Source organism: Podarcis gaigeae (genome assembly GCF_964106915.1).
Source record: "Podarcis gaigeae genome assembly, chromosome: 14".
NCBI lineage: Eukaryota > Metazoa > Chordata > Lepidosauria > Squamata > Lacertidae > Podarcis > Podarcis gaigeae.
The window spans coordinates 23,257,492-23,274,402 of NC_139690.1; the positions used below are offsets into that span (position 1 = coordinate 23,257,492).

Sequence of the window (16,911 nt, forward strand, 5' to 3'; positions counted from 1 at the left end):
CTTAGTAAAGTCACCACACAAAGCAGCCCATTACTTATGCATTCTCTCTCCCTGTCCCCCCCCACATCGCCTTGTTCCCCATACACAAGAAGGTGAAAATAATAGAATAAACATCATATACTTCATTATGATATCGGTTTACACTTCTAGCGCGCACAGAAAGAGGCCATTTCATCAAGCTAATTGCCTGAAAGTAAAAGAGAGGGAACTTTGGCTATTAGTCTATTATGGGGCTTTTTTCTTAATCACAAATAGGGGGCTGTGGATCCCCAGGGAGGATGTGTATTTCTAATTTACAATTGAACCACAGATCCAAGCAATCAATCTTGGGCAGCACTTTTACAGTATAATTGCTGCAACATCACAAATAAGAGAGAGTCAACGCCGAGTTTCAGCTTAGAGGTAGAGGATATTTACTAGGCATTGGTTTAGGATGGGGAGGGGGGAACAGAGAGTCACACACACACACACAGACTCCACAGCCATGAATATGCAATGAGGGCTCATTAGTGCCCTTGTGTTGCCATGACGAATGGCATTATCCCCAGACCGGTGCGGCCTAAACATGAATTTTATAACGACCCATTTATCATGACTTGTCATGGGCTTCTTTACTGTATCTTCCAGTAGCTTCTGTACCTTTCTTCACGTTGACATCAGAATTCTCCCTCTGCTCTTGTACCGTTGACTTGATTATGGGCTCCTAGTTCTCCTTAAACAGTGAATGCTTATATAAAAATACATACAAGGTCAGCAAGATGCTTCCACAATGGTAGAACTCATGGAACAGGTGGTCTCTGGGTCAGGAAGAGAGGTGTGCTTGTCTGGAGTTGTGGCAGGGTGGGTCAAAGACCCATTACTATTTCTGCAGCAGGGTCCTTGTCTCAAGCATGCTAGGGCTGCCCAATCAGCATGAAAGGAGAGGCTTTTAGCGACTGAGAATAAGTCTTCTCACCCTTTGTGCTGATTGGAGCCAATCAGAGTGAAAGGAGGTGAGTCAGCCACTGAGGACTGGTGCCCAGCGTCATTCTGAAGAATGATAGAACACTGAGGGGAGAGCACTAGAATCCAGCAGTGAAGTTGGATGGTGGGAAATTCAGGCCTGACAAAAAGGACTTCTTGATATAGTGCACAGTGAAATTATGGCATTTGCCATCAAAGCCCTGCCAGTGCTGGCCAGTGGTTAGGATTGCAGCCTAATAGGATCTATGGCAAGTAGTAATAATTTATGAAATGGCAGCTTTAAGATGGGAGCTGCTTTCCTACTACTTTTCTCCAGGGTTGCTCCATTGGCAACTCCAAGGTGTTGATCAGAGAAAAGAAAACTAAACACATAAATAAGAAGAAGAAGAGAGAGGAAGTAAACAAGAAACTGTCCATGGGACATTCCAACTTCAGGCTTGGAAGCAAACGGAAGAGGTTTAGAGCAAACAATTTGCTATAGAATGTTAGATTTTAGATTCCTGGGACAGTAAGATAAAGAAAGAATTTAGTCTCAATATCCTTCTGGTAAAACTTGCCAGTTAGCTATGCACAGCTTGATATGCTAGTGTTCTCTCTTTCCTCACCCCCTAAAAAAGGTTGCAATCTCCCCTGGCATATTTTGTTTTCCCCTTTTCTTTAACAAACAGGATGGAGCAGGCAAATTATATCCCTGTTTGCTCCACACTGGCTCCTTGCAAGCTGCTCTTAAAAAAAAATAAATTCAAATGATTTCAGCTGTCCAATTTGAGAGAAGTTAACACTTTGCTAATTACAACCCGACTTAAAATAAGCAAGGAAGGCAAGCCCTCTTTGCCTTCTCTGCCACCGCTGTCTTTACTGACATCTTCAGTCATTAATGAGTTAATAAGAATCTCGGCCTCATCTGCGGAAAGATAAGGCTAGAAAGAAAGAAGAGCATTGTACACATAATGACAGGTTCCCTGTTGCCTCCTAAGATGCCATGGGTCAGCCATGTTAAGAATGTGTGTGTCCAATCATCTGCTGATGTTTATCAGAGGGGCCTGGAGCGCAACCTGACACAGGGCAGTTGGGGAGTTACAATGAATAAAGAATGGCTCCCCTGGCTTGTTGGCGGCTGTGTGAGAGCGCAAGGGGAGGGTGAGGAGGGGTGAGCTATATATACTAAAACACGATGACATGAGCAATCAGTAAAGCAATTACAAGACAAGTTATTGGATGAAGATGGCGCAAGGCTTCTGGGGCACTTTGAACGTGGGATCTGGGGCGGTCCAGCTCACCACAAGAGGAGGGCTTAACTCTTCAAGCACCTAGATGAATGTCTAACCCTATAGGTCACAGTGGCAGCAAGGGGAAATGATGGACATGGCATTGCCCGGAAGTGTTGGGTGTTGATCCAGCACTGTGTAACTTGTGGTGTCCAAGTCTGAATATAGCTGCAACTCTTGGGGATTAGGGACCAGGACAGGCTCAAGGTTGCTGTGTTAATTCACAGAGCCCTGAACAACTTGGGACCAAATTAGCTTAAGGACCACCTGATTCTTTATGCTCCACCTCAATTGCTGAGACTCTCTGAAGGGGCACTTTGGGCGGTCCCCCATGTCCCTGAGGGTTAGTTGACCTTTACCAAGAGCTGATCCTTTAGTGTGCCTTTGGAACTCCTTGTCAATAGAAAGTTAGCAGGAGTCATCCCTGCTTTCTTTAAAAATCTGTATTTTTTCAGACTGGCCTTTGACCCATGATCTTTTCTTTACCAACCAGTTTTTCTTCTTTTCTTTACCATCCAGTTTTTCTTCTTTTCTTTACCAACCAGTTCTTACTGATATTATTGCAGTTTTGTGGAATTTTTTTAATACACTGCCTTCTTGTATTTCCTATGAAAATGCAGTTGATAAATATTTGAACAAATAAAATAAACCTAGTAATTTAGGAAGTTACCTTCTACCAAGTCAAGACCATTGCTCCATTTAGCTCAGTATTGGCTACGCAGACATATGTCCGTATCATGAGACGTGGTTTGTAGATTCTGAAATATTGTTTCCTGTGTTCTATCACTGCACGAAGATTGATGCTGCAGAATTTAGTGCCTCCCTCCCTCCTGGTCACTCTTATAGCCCTTATGGCTGTACACAGAGATTTGTAATGAGGTGCGGCCATCATATATGCACTGTTGGCAAACGCTCTTGGGGAGACGGCGACTCCCCCAGAAATTACCAGGCTATAAGGTAAGTCTATGATCTCACTCTCTGCCAAGGAGAACCTAAGGGGATTTTGTTTCTGACACCCCTGTTGATTGAAAATGAACAAAACCAATGCATGTTGACTCATGACATTGGGTGTCATGTTACTTCCTGCTGCACATGTTCTACAGACTTATAGAGGTTACTGGTTTAAGGGAGTCATTGTTAGGTTAGGGCTGTGTTAGTTGTATAAACCAGAGTTGGTAAACCTCAGCCCCAGGGGGTCAAATATGGCCCTCCAGGTCTCTCTGTTTCTCTCTTGGGGTCCTCCCCAGACATATCCCAGTTCTACCTGGATGAAGGTGGGAATATGTGTGTGTGTATCCTACTATACAAAGCTAAGAGTCACAATTGTCACTTTTCCTCTGCCCCACCCATTTTTGCCTTTTATTCTGCACACCACTGGCATGTGGCTCCTGAAAGATTGTCAGCAAGGGAATGTGGCCCCTAGGCTGAAAAATGTTCCTCACCTTTGATATAAATAAAAGTAAAACAACTAAAACTAGTAATAATATCAGTGTGGCCAAGGTCTGAATAATCAAAGAACCCGGGGTGGGAGGTGGGAGGTGGGATGGGGGGATGCTCAGTAGGAATTTTAAATAAAGGCTGTTTGCTTTAGAGCTAAGAGACTTATTCAAAGGCTTTCTCCCCACACCCATAGATTTTTAAAAATCATCTGAGCATTTAAAAGTGTATTTCTCTTGCATATTCCTAACACATGCTTTCCTTAAACATAAATCCTGCACCGACCTAGGACTGTTCATTAAATAACAAGCAGGGTTGTGGGTGGTTGCTTTTTTTTTTTTTAAATCCAACAGTTTAAGAACTCCTTCTTCTTTAATTTGAAAATTAACTTGTTGCCTAAAGGTAACACTTCTCCGTTGACAAAATAATGGTAAGAGATTGACCTTTTCATGAATGGATTACAGGCAAGAAATAATATACTTTGTCACAGAGCATTAACTGTGCCTGTTGAAAAGGTAAAGACTGTGTACAGAGCTTATGATGTCAGTGGCTCCCTTAAAAATATTAATTATGTCAGTTAAAACACTTGAAGTCGTTGAGTCGGTGTCACATCCTGATGACTGGCATCTCTTAAATTCTCCTGCTTACAGCTCCATCTCAAAGAAAACAAAAGTAGTCATTGGGGGCGGGGGAGGGAAGAAGAGAATCCCCCTTTCTGTTCCTGAACCCAAGAGCCTGCTGGAATATGGACAGCAAATGTGGAATTCTTCTAAGGAGGCGGGGGAGAGAATTTAGTCGCGATTCGTGATGGGTATCATGTTACCTTCAGCTGCACATGTTCTTAAGACTTGTGGATGTTATTGGTTGAAGTGGGGGGTTATTTTCTGTACTGTGTTAGATCTACACATTGCTTATTTGAATGCAGAATCTGGGCCCCTTTGGACCGCATCTGATTTTTTTTTGTTTGTGCATGTAACAGGCTATGCTTTATTTATTTATTCTGATTTAGAAAGATTTATAAACTCCCTAATCAAACAGCTCTCTAAGCTGTGTACACAATAAAACTGCAGATAAGACACAGCTAAAAGCCACAAAACTATTAAAAAAACAAATATAAGTAAGACAATTATAATTAAAGCACAGATAAAATCAGTAAAACTTTTAGAACCAAAATAGGTAACTGAATTATATGTTCTGGGTTGGCTTGCATCTAAAACCACTTAGTGAGGCTGCCTGCTTAATGTCAAAGGACTCTGAAAGACCTCCTGCCCCGTGTAGATCTCATTTATTTATTTATTTAATACCCATCTCTTCCTCCACAGAGAGCCCAGGGCAGCAAACAGAAACAAAAGTTAAAAACAACAAAAAAGCAAAAACATTCTAAAACATTTAAAACATTCAAAAAACTATTGCAATTAAAAGCATCTAAAAGCAGTTTCAGGGACACGGGTGGCGCTGTGGGTAAAACCTCAGCGCCTAGGACTTGCTGATTGTATGGTCGGCGGTTCGAATCCCCGCAGCGGGGTGCGCTCCCGTTGTTCGGTCCCAGCGCCTGCCAACCTAGCAGTTCGAAAGCACCTCTGGGTGCAAGTAGATAAATAGGGACCGCTTACCAGCGGGAAGGTAAACGGCGTTCCGTGTGCTGCGCTGGCTCGCCAGATGCAGCTTGTCATGCTGCTTGTCACGCTGGCTCCCGGCCTATAGAGTGAGATGAGCGCACAACCCTAGAGTCTGGCAAGACTGGCCCATATGGACAGGGGTACCTTTACCTTTACCTTAAAAGCAGTTTCCATTTAAAAAAACCCCACATTATTCCATGCAGTGGTCACGGGGCTGGCCAGAACAGTCACCAAGTGCAAGTGTGAACAGGAATGTTTTCAAATTCCTCCTGAAAGTTAATGATGATGGAGACAGGCACACCTCACTGGGGAGGGCATTCCACAACTGGGGAAACCAGGGAAGAACACTGGGATCAGTTGGATTTGGCACTGCACCCTGCATAGGGTGGTAACTGGAAAAAGTCATTTTCTTGTATTGACACCATATAGGGCATATATAAAATGGGACTTAGAAGGATATTGTATTAGATACCCGAGGGCCAGATTGTTGTGGGTGGAAGTGTCTGAAACTGACCCCTGAAGAAGCAGCACCTGGCCTCATCCTGGGACACTGCCCTCCTTCTCAGACAGAGAGTATATGCAGAGGAGAACAGTAGAATAGATGTACCTGGTCTACCACACAGCCATCCTGCACTATTCAAAGTTCACTGAATTTTGCGAGGCAGATCTCCAACCATGTGCATAAATGGGGGGAGGGGGGAGAGATTGCTTGCAGAACAGATCTGGATGCAGGAAAAGCAGCTAAAAGCAAGATTGGGAAAAGGCAGTACCACTCCCAACTTGTGGAACAAGACCCTCCTGGCAGTGGAGGGTGGCCCAGTATAGCAAATGGGGCACTGCCCACTAACCTAAGCTTGTTCTCAGCCCTGCCCCCACCTGCCTGCCTTCCTAATTACAATCAGGACAGAGGATAGTGCTGTCAGACAGGTTCCTCCTCTGTCTTAGTATTGTCTCTTGTAGAACTCAGCAGGCAGGAGGATGAGGACAAAACTAGAATTAGTTGGCTCTGCCTGTCATCAGCTCTGGCTCCACCTACTTTTGGGCTCCCTGCCTCCCACTCCAACAGTCTCTATGGGCCCCTGTTGCCGTGGGTCTATGGTGGCCATTTTCTGGGAGACTCTCTCCCCATGAAAATGAAAATTTGTCAGCATTTTAGAGAGAATTTTTCCTAACCTTCAGATTTTGTATGCACTTTTGACTTACAGACACATTTCTGCAAGCAATCTCTCCCCCCCACCACTTATGCACATGATTGGAGAGCTGCCTCGCAAAATTCAGTGAACTTTGAATAGTGCAGGATATTGTTTCGGTATTGCATTTAGTTTCAATGCATTTGGTAGTTTCTCCTTTAAATGTGAACTGAATTGATTTTCTCCCCCATCCCTGCTGAGGAGTGTGGCTTATGGAAAGGAGCTGTAGGGAGTTCCAATGGTCAGACATAAAGGCTTTCAGGGACCCCATTTGGCCTCAGAGCCTGAGGGTCCCCTTCTCTGATATAAAGTAACTTTGAGGCTCCACCCTTAAAGGAACAGGCAAATACGGAGCCTAGGCACTCATGGTGAGTTAATTCAGCCAAACGAAGACCTGCATTAAACAATGTTTGGAAGATGAAGAGTTTAAAAGACCCTGAGAAATAAACAAAACAACGGGTATTCAACCTGGTACTGAAAAGACCACAAAGTGGGTGACAGGGAGAATATTTCACAGCCAGGGAGCCAACACTGAAAGGACTTTCTCCAATAGTTACCCCTCACATTTTGCTTGCTAGGTGCACCCAATAAGGGCCTTGGAGGATGATCTCTAGTCCAGGTAAGTATACATAGGAAGAGACAATCCTTAATGTAGAGCAATAGAATTGTAGAGTGGGAAGAGACACCAAGGTCATCTAGTCAAACGTCTTGCAATGCAGGAACCACAGCTAAAGAATCCCTGACAGATGGCAATTAAACCTCTGTTTAAAAACCTCCAATGAAGGAGTGTCTGTCACCTTCCAAGTTAGTCCATTCCACTGTTGAACAGCTCTTGCCACCAAAAAGTTCTTCCTAATGTTTACTCAGAGTCTCCTTCTTATCATTGGTTCTGGCCTGGGGAAACCCAGACAGATGGGCGGGTATAAACTAATAATAATAATAATAATCCTATCCTCTTAAGTAACAGGAAAGAAGCCCTTGTGACAGCCCTTCAGATATAAGAAGATGCCTATCGTATCACCTCTAGGTCTTCTCTAGATCAAAGATACCTAATTCCCTCAACCACTCCTCATAAGGCTTGGTTTCTAGACCCTTGTCCATCTTGGTTGCCCTCCTCTGCACACGTTCCAGCTTGTCAATCACCACCACCACCTTTATTAAACTGTGGTGCCCAGAACTGGACACAGTGCTCCAGGTGGGGAATCTCACTTTGAACTGAGTTGGAAGATGGGCTGGAAGGGATGGCCCTTCCTTGCAGAAAATTTAGGCAGATAGGAAGCTTTTTATGGGGACACTCCCAGCTCTACCTGAGTTGTGAAGACCTTCATGCATAACAGATGCCCTGCCACTGAACTATGGCCCTTCCACATAGCTCTCAAGTTCTGTCTCCATGATATGCAATAAATGTATAAATGCCCAACATTCCTTCCTCTGTAGAAGTTCAGAAAAGTTCTATGCGGTGACTAAACCACACGGGTTTGGGGTTTATTATGCAGATGGATTCTGCACTCTTCTGTTTTTCACCCCTCCCTTTTATCCACTTTTTGTGGATAAAATGTTTTGAATTAGAATAGCTTACTCAAGGTCACTGAAGGCATATGGTCCTGCTCAAAACTTTAAACAAAACATTAGTTTTTACAACCCTTTGTAATTTGGTATTGTATACAACACGGTCATCGACGGGCTCACTGTAATCTTTTTCAGTGGGTGACAGAAATATGAGAGGCAAATTTATAAGCCATTTAGTGAAGCATTTAATCAATTTCATGCATAGGAAATAACTCCAATTGCTTTGCTTTATCAATCTTCCTTTTATTCCCCCACCCCGCCATCCTGCAGAAATGCTGTTGTCGTGCTTTCCAGATATACGAAAAAGCTGGAACAATTGAGGACGGATGCAGACTCTTGCAGCGCATCAGGAAACTTCTGAGGGCCAACTTAGTTTGCCATTCATTGCCAGCTTCAAGAATCCCATGTTTTTGGAAACTGTGAACAAGTTTCCAGGGAGGGTGCAGGGAGGAAGAATTTTGAACATTTGCAGAGAGCAGCGCAGCGCCATAGTTATTTATTAAACCCTCCTAGCCTAGAATGACCTCCTGACATTGCACAGAGGAGCAATTCCTAAAGTAACCACAATGGCTCAAACATATATAGGTGATCTTGGTAGCTCTGTCAGGGTGCCAAAATTAGGAAGGGGCCATATCCCAAAGACAGAACATACTTTTCACATGCAGAAAGTTTCCACGCCAGGCTCCATGATCCTGACTTAAATCAAGGGCAAGGGAGGGGGAAATTTCTGTTGAGAGCTGCATTCCCTCAGAGGTAATCTATTGGTAAGAGCAGAGGCCTTATTTATTTGTTATTTACACCGTGTGCAAAAATGGCTCTTATTCTTTATTATGATGTATTCATCCATCCATTCATTCATTCATTCTTTATTTTATTCTTTATTTAACCTTTTCCGCATGGGTGGCTAAACTAAGCCTAGGGCTTGCCAATCGGAAGGTTGGTGCTTCGAATCCCCACAATGGGGTGAGCTCCCATTGCTCAGTCCTGGCTCCTGCCAACCTAGCAGTTCGAAAGCACGTCAAAGTGCAAGTAGATAAATAGGTACAGCTCCAGCGGGAAGGTAAACAGCATTTCCGTGTACTGCTCTGGTTCGCCAGAAGTAGCTTAGTCATGCTGGCCACATGACCCGGAAGCTGTCTGCGGACAAACACTGGCTCCCTCAGCGTATAGAGCGAGATGAGCGTGCAACCCCAGAGTCGTCTGTGACTGGACTTAATGGTCAGGGGTACCTTTACCTTTTACCACATGGCTCCAGAGATCTGGGCTCCCATAATAGTAGAATGTTTGACAAATGCGAAGAGCCACACGCTGACCACTGGATGTTTGTGCCTAACGTGTTCCTTGGTAGTATAGGCTCATGTAGCTTCAGATTAGCGAAGAGCCATTGGGAGAGCTTATCTTTTCTGAATTTGGTTAGTCCTTTTAAAAAGCCTGCTCAGGATTGTGATCACTTCATTATTATGCATGGATCCTGGTCACAGTGACCCTTATTTCTCTGTCTCTGCCCCTTTTCATGCCACCCACCCCGCACCCACCAGCTAATGGCTTTGAGCAGAGTTGGAGAAATGTGAAAAGCATGCGGCAAATCGTACTAGATGAGCGTTCCCTATCCTAGTGCCCTCTAGATGCTTTGGACTACAACTCCCACCATGCTGGTTGGCACTGATGGAATCAAAAACTTATGGAAGACACCTGGTTGGTGAAGGCTGAGCTAGATGATCTGAAGGGGGAAAGGACAGAGAAACTAGATTTACTCGGAATTGTTGGTTTAGTAGGGCTTACTCACATTAAGTGTGCTTAGGACTGTAGCATTAAAATGCAATTCTGTGCATGTTTACTCAGAAGTAAACCTGTCTGTGTTCAGCTGGCTTACTCTAAGGATTGTAACTTTACTGTCAAGTCTACTCCAGCCTAGCAATAAAACCATCTCTCTCTCTCTGTTTTCAAAACATAGTATTTTATGGAAGTAATTTATATATGAAAAAGAAGGAGGCGATTCTCAATATTATCTTTATCTTCTAGACATAAAGTCACAAACAACTCCAGTAATCAAAATTTACTACAACTGTAATAGGTTTTGGCACCATTTATGTATTGCAAGAAATGTTAACACAATGTTGACTTCCTGAGCTAGGGCTAGAAAGTTTCTTTTCTTTTTTCTTTTTTAAAGCCCAATTTCATTATAATACATATAGTGTATTCGTGGCTTTTATGATGTCGGAGAGATTAATTCTCATAAATAAGATTGCTTGTACCTTCTTCTAATCAAAAAGCCGACACTATCTGTGATGGTGCACAAGCGAAATAAGAAGAAAAGTATTTCAGTATGTAATATGTGTGGCATCAGGGGCAATGGGCAATGAGGGCATAAATGCAGTAGGACAGCTGTGCTTGATTTCTATCTGTCACTGAATAATAATAATAATAATAATAATAATAATAATAATAATAATAATTTATTTATTTCCCGCCCATCTGGCTGGGTTTCCCCAGCCACTCTGGGTGGCTCCCAACAGAATATTAAAAATACGATAAAACATCAAACATTAAAAACTTCCCTAAACAGGGCTGCCTTCAGATGTCTTCTAAAAGTCAGATAGTTGTTTATTTCCTTGACATCTGATGGGAGGGCATTCCTGGTGCCACTACCGAGAAGGCCCTCTGCCTGCTTCCCTGTAACCTTACTTCTTTCTTGCAGGGAGGGAACTGCCAGAAGACCCTCGGAGCTGGACCTCAGTGTCCAGGCTGAAAGATGGGGGTGAAGATGCCATTTAGGGCTTTAAAGGTCAGCACCCACACTTTGAATTGTGCTCAGAAATGTACTGGGAGTCAATGTAGGCCTTGCAGGACCAGTGTTATGTGGTCTCGGCGGCCACCAGTCTAGCTGCTGCATTCTGCATAAAGAGATGGGCAGGCTATTAATAGAAATGGAGATACTTGATAACTTTTTCACTTTCTGGAAGGTTGCTGAGCCTTTCTGTCATGTCATTTAAATTAACTGGTACAGCCATGTTCAAATTTGTAGTGATAGCACTCCTCAAGGAAGTTTCAAGTCCTCATGATGGAACAGAGGGTTTTGGAGGTGGGGAGGGGGTGTTGTAGCACTGTGCCCTAGAAGACAAAAACCATCGAATTAAATAAGGCCCTGACATTATTACAGCATTCTTTATTTCAAAAGATTTTGTATTTCTTTTCTAGATTGGGTCAAGGTGCAAATGATCAGTACACCATACATGGGAATACTGGTACAGAGGAAGCTGGGTGGGTATGGGAGATGCAAGGCAGCCTGTGGATTTGATAACCTCTCCTGCTAAAAACTGATCAATGGAATAATGGAGCAAGGCAGAGTTTACTGGCTGCCGGTACATTGATGCTGGCTACATACAAGAACTCTAGTTTTACTGGTTAGATCAGTAAATTACAGGCTGCTGAACAATCCATCCCCTATGGGAAGGCCCTAATGGAACCTGGATCAGCCAATTGGAAGTTTTCCTCAGAAGGTTCATTCTGCACATGCACCTCCCCGATTGGTCCCTCTATCCTGCCTCCTCCCATCACCAATTCCTTCCTTTGGAATAGTCTCATTGCCTTGCCCTCAGAAAGCAATTCTGTAAACATGGATTATGCGATATAAAGACCAGCTTTCCTCCACTACAATTATGTCCCTGGCTAATGGTAGTGTCTGGCCAGCTCGCTTCCTTGGCCATTTAAAGGGACACTCACCCTGCTTTCCAAGTCGGCATCTATCAAAGAGACACATTGATTTCCTTTCTAGGGGGAAGCACATATTTCTTCCCTCTTCCTAAGTAGATAAATCTGACAGCTTTTAATCAAATGTAGTTGTTCACAAGTAGAGAAATGTTTCCACCAGCGCAGAGCAAAACATTAAAAACACAACAAAAAATAATCTGGTGGCGGCTTTGTTCTGGGCACCCTCCTCTTCCACGACACACACCTGTGCTCTGAAAACCTAAGTGTATGCACGAGCCGTTAACATTTCAGAATGCCCCGAGGGCAGGTTTAACTTTACTACCCTCCCAACATAATACCTTCCTTGTAGTGGTAACCATGAATACTGCTATAGTTAAAGGTCTGCTAGTGGTTCCACCATAAACTCTCCTGTTTTCCAGGTTTTTACAACTCCGCCGTAAAAAAAACTCTCTCCAAGTTGCAGCTCAGCAAGGAAGACGGGATTCAGAGGCGGGTGGGGGAGGCAGGTGAGATACACACGGACCCATCTAGCTTGTAAAATTAGCTTTTCTTGTTTATAGATGTGCTTTCCTTCAGCTCGTAGGTTTGATGCTGTGTATGCGTATGTGTGTGGAAGAAAAGCAGTCGAGCCAGCCACCCCCATCAAAACACAATCAAATTTCATCCAATCTAAAAAAGGTCAAAACATCCCCACTTTCTTTTTCTGGTTTAAGCTTGAGTACTAAAAGTCTGGCTAATCATTTTTTATTAAAATTTTCTATTACACATTTTCCACATTTATACATTAGCCAATTAAACAATACATTGAACATCAACTTCCCTTCCCACTGCTTCCTTGGTTCCTTTTAATATCCCATTATTACTGCATATTCTGATTACTCCATATATAAAAGTCCAGCTAATCAGGTTGGCTGGGAATGTGTCCTAACAGGGCCGGGCCTATCATTAGGCATAGTGAAGCAATTGCCTCGGGTGGCAATGTTCATTACATCTGATCCTCCTGAGCCTCCTAGGAAACACTTTCTGTTGGAGACCAAAGCTATATGCACCACAGGCCTGTTATATACTCGCTAAACTGCTAAACTGCCTGTTATATACTCGCTAAACTCGCTAAACTGCCTCGCTATATGCACCACAGGCCTGTTATATACTCGCTAAACTGCCTCGCTGCACTCAACTGCACTGAAGTAAGATTCAGCTGCCAGTCCAGTCAGCTTCTTCATCTGAAATTAGGAGGTCACCATCTTGTCCTTTGCCTCAGGAGCTCCTTGCTTTAAAAGATGCTTGGGCTTAAGGTTGGGTGAAGATGTCAATTTTAGTTTCTGTCATAGCACTGGATCAGACTGCAATTAAAAGCGCATATGACTGAGTCCACATTCTGGGAACTGTAGTTTGCTAAGAGTGCTGAAAGTTGTTAGGTGACCCCTAGTCCTCTCACAGAGCAACAGTTCTCAGAGTGGCTTAACAATCAATCCATATTTAAGGGGAACTAATGGAATTGTGTCTCTGTGAGGGGAATAGGGATCGCCTAACAACTCCTAGCACCTTTAACAGACCATAGTTCCCAGGATTCTCTGGGGCAAGCCTTTGCTGTTTAAAGTGGTGCTATAGTGCTTTAAATGTATGGTGTGAATGTGTCTTCAGTTTCTCATTTTTTCTAGTCTTCCACACTTATTTGTCCACACTTCCACATCACTTTATGTTTTTTTTTTTAAAAATAAATTGGTATAAGTTTCTCATAAGGTATACATATTTTCATGCAAAGTTTCATAATACATACATTTTTGCACAGCAATTTTGACTTAATATGTTTCATTTTTGCAGGCCATTTTCACTAATATATGCATTTTACACACACATTTCTCTAGATGGATTTTTGTACGCATAACATGGCTAGAGAACTGCATTGCACAATCTAGAAGACTGTGCATTTCGGAGGATAACTGTTTTTCAGTTTGTGTATTGTTTTGGGAAAATATGAATTTTCACCTTTCAGTGTAAATGGAATCCAATTCTTCCCCGCATCCCTGTTCAGCCACCATAGCATTGCTAGAGTGTGTTACTTCTGTGGATCCTCAACCCACAACCATCTCTGTGTCTCAAAAGAGCAGAAAAGCTGCATTACTGATTTGAAAAGTAAATTTCAAGGTTTCTTTTCTATGTGGTTCCAATGGGGGGGTGTTATCCATCCATCCCCCTTTTAGTTGATTGTTAGACACCTTGAATTATTTGCATGATAATGCCCCACTATAAATGGATTATATTGTAACCTATTGAGCTTTGCTGGTTTAATGCTGACAATGGCATGATTCGGAAGTAAGATAGCAAATGGACTCTTTAGAGAAATTTCTTTTGATAAGCATGAGGCAAAGAAGTTGGGTGGACAGGGAAGATAGAAGAGGCGTTGAATGAGAAGAGTGGCGGTGAAAGGAGAGAAGGCTATACATGAAGCAGGGAGTGTTCTGCTAGGAAAAAAGCAACAAATCCAAATTTTGCATCCCTTTCCAGTTGTGATGGATTTGGATACAGGAAATTAATGAATCATTGTAGTATATTTCAACAGGATTATGTACATTTCCAGGGAGCAGATTGGCCCTTTACCAGCTATAGTAGCTAGCAAAGAAACAAAATAGCTGGGCCATCACTGCTGACAGGCCCAGCAACATCCAAAGGCTGGGGTGGATCGCACCCTGCACCTTGCAGAGTCAGGCCGAGGTTGCCAATGGGCCCCGCACTGGTGGCAGCAACAAGCAGCTGTAGCTCGCCCAGCCCTCCCCATTGCCACCTCACCACTGCACTTACTTGACCTGTGGGTTCTGGATCACAGGCTTTACTGGTCAAAATGGGAGCCTCAACGACCACCCTCTCCCACCAGAAACAAACCAGGACTGCTCCAACAAAATGCACATGGCAAAAAGGAGCGCTAGGCCCTGGTGGGCTGCCCCCTTACCCGCTTGTGATTGGCCCAGTGGATAGCCAGTCAATCAGGATTTTTTCCCTTCACTTATCACTTCCCTCTGTGGTCCCCAGACTCTTGCTGTGGCCTCTCATTAATGCATTTTCCTCCTGTGGCCCCCTTAGAATGTCCTGCCCCCCCCATTTGGGGAGCACTATTAGGGAAACTGCCCTCTAAACCTCAACCAACCCCAATCTTCTTCCCTTCTTATTTACAACCAGTACAGAGTGTGATGCTAAGTGTCAATTTTCTTTTCCCCCTTAGTCTCAATGTTGTCTTCCTTGTAGAACTCAGCAGGAAGAAGGATGGGGACAAAGATAGTCTCAGTTGGCTCTGCCTGTCATTGGCCTTGACACCACCTTGGGCTTCTTGTCTTCCACCTTGCCAGTCCCAATGGACACCAGGCACAGCTGCCTTCCAGCCCAACACTGGCCCATTAAGACCTCCAACTGATCCAACCAGGCAACCCTTTCGTGATGTCTTATTTAAGTTCCTGTTGCTAACGGTCCACATTTTATTTTCTCTTTGACTCTTTCTTCCTCTTGATGAATTGAGAAATATTGTCTTCAAAAGCACTTTGATCAATGTTTTCTAAAAATAAAGCGAGGAAGTTTCTCTTGGAAAAAAAGAGTTGACAGAGGCCTTTGAAATTGTGGAGTGGAACTAAACTATTAGCCAACCTACTGTGCGCCATCACGAGAAAGCCTGATCCCATTTAAGCCCCACTATGCATTGCCAGAACACTTTAAAGAGAACACGGAACTCGGTGTTTTCTTAAATCCATGAAGCACAACAACACTAAAAAAAGTATATATTTTAAAAAATTGGCTTCTGCACATTATTCACCAAATAAAGAACGTCGACAACAACACAGACTGAAATCTCTTCTCTGTGTGTATGTTTGTTTCTTGCTTCATTGAAGTCAATGGGATTGCACGGATGTCAAAAGAATTTTGCTCTTTGAACGTTTCAGTGCTTTGCTGAAAAGCTTAACCGATACTTTGTTTCACGGAGGCATTTAGTCTAGTTTAGACCCAGGGTTGTTGGTCCCCCACCCATTGCTTTTCTCCAACCACAACTAAAAGAAGGAGGAAAATCCATTAAAATGAAAGCTGGTCACTAGTTAATTTAGAGTTGAATTCACTCATATGGATTTGATAGTTGATGACGGTTAGCTCAAGGGGCAATGCCATCCTTAGACACCCATAAAATCATGAACTGGTTGGTTTGGAGGAACTTTTTTGGGGGGAAAACAGTAATATTTTTATCATCACCCTCCATTTACACACGTGTGAATGCAGTATCACATTATCACAGATCTGATGAAAAAGATGAAGGAGTTTTAGAATGTCCCACAATTTGCACATTCAGCTGACAATCCTCATGAGTAAAGTTGTCAAGTGTAAAGAAGTCAAAGGCTGTGGCTTTGTGTGGGAGACAGATTTATAGGGACTTATTTTTGCACTCCCCCACCCATCCAATGTGGGGCCCTAATCTGACCAGGGACAATCTGAAACAACACAACCCAGATGAATCAGGGCCCTTGCATAGTCTTTAATTGGGGTGACTGAGAGGGCAAGTAATGACACACGCAGGTAGTCTGAGCTGTGTCTCCCCCCCCATTCTTCTCACTGCCCAACCACCCCCCTTTTAAGAGTCCCAGATCCCAGCTTGACCAGAATCTATCCAATTCAGTTCGGAATCTGGGATTTGGCCATAGCTGCTGCACAGATCTAGCTCTTAGCACTATGGCAATGGAAGCCATTGCATAGCTTACCAATATTACCGGTCATGTACAAGATGATTTGAGGCAAGCTACGTTGAGCAGACCACAATAGTGAGCTGAAAAGTTGACACTCATAAAAATGTAAGAATAGCCTTGCTTGATCAGGTCAAAGTCTGATGTAGTTCTGCATTTTGTTTGCATGGTGGCCAACCACATGCCTCAATGGGAAGCCCATCATCTGGTATTCAGAGGCAAGCCACCGCTGCCAGTGGAATAGAACTTAGCCATTTTGGCTAGTAGCTTTATCTTCCATGGATTTGTCGAATCCTTCTTTAAAGCCATCAAAGTGGCTGAATGCCAGTAATCTCAGACAAATCTTGTATAAATAGAACAATGAGTCCACATCTGCTCATGTCTATTTACTTGGCAGTCACCACATATGGGCCTTGTCTTGGTTTTCACAACATTTTGA

The 16,911-nt window shown here is 43.4% G+C and overlaps 1 long non-coding RNA gene across 1 annotated transcript in view; it reads left to right on the forward strand.

The window, feature by feature from the left end:
* Positions 1-8,814, forward strand: part of LOC310831958 — a 61,041-nt gene extending 52,227 nt beyond the window's left edge. Inside the window, exon 4 of the long non-coding RNA XR_014558058.1 lies at positions 8,317-8,814. This is a non-coding gene — a long non-coding RNA (uncharacterized lncRNA). The remainder of the gene's footprint in view (positions 1-8,316) is intronic.
* Positions 8,815-16,911: the final 8,097 nt, after the last annotated feature.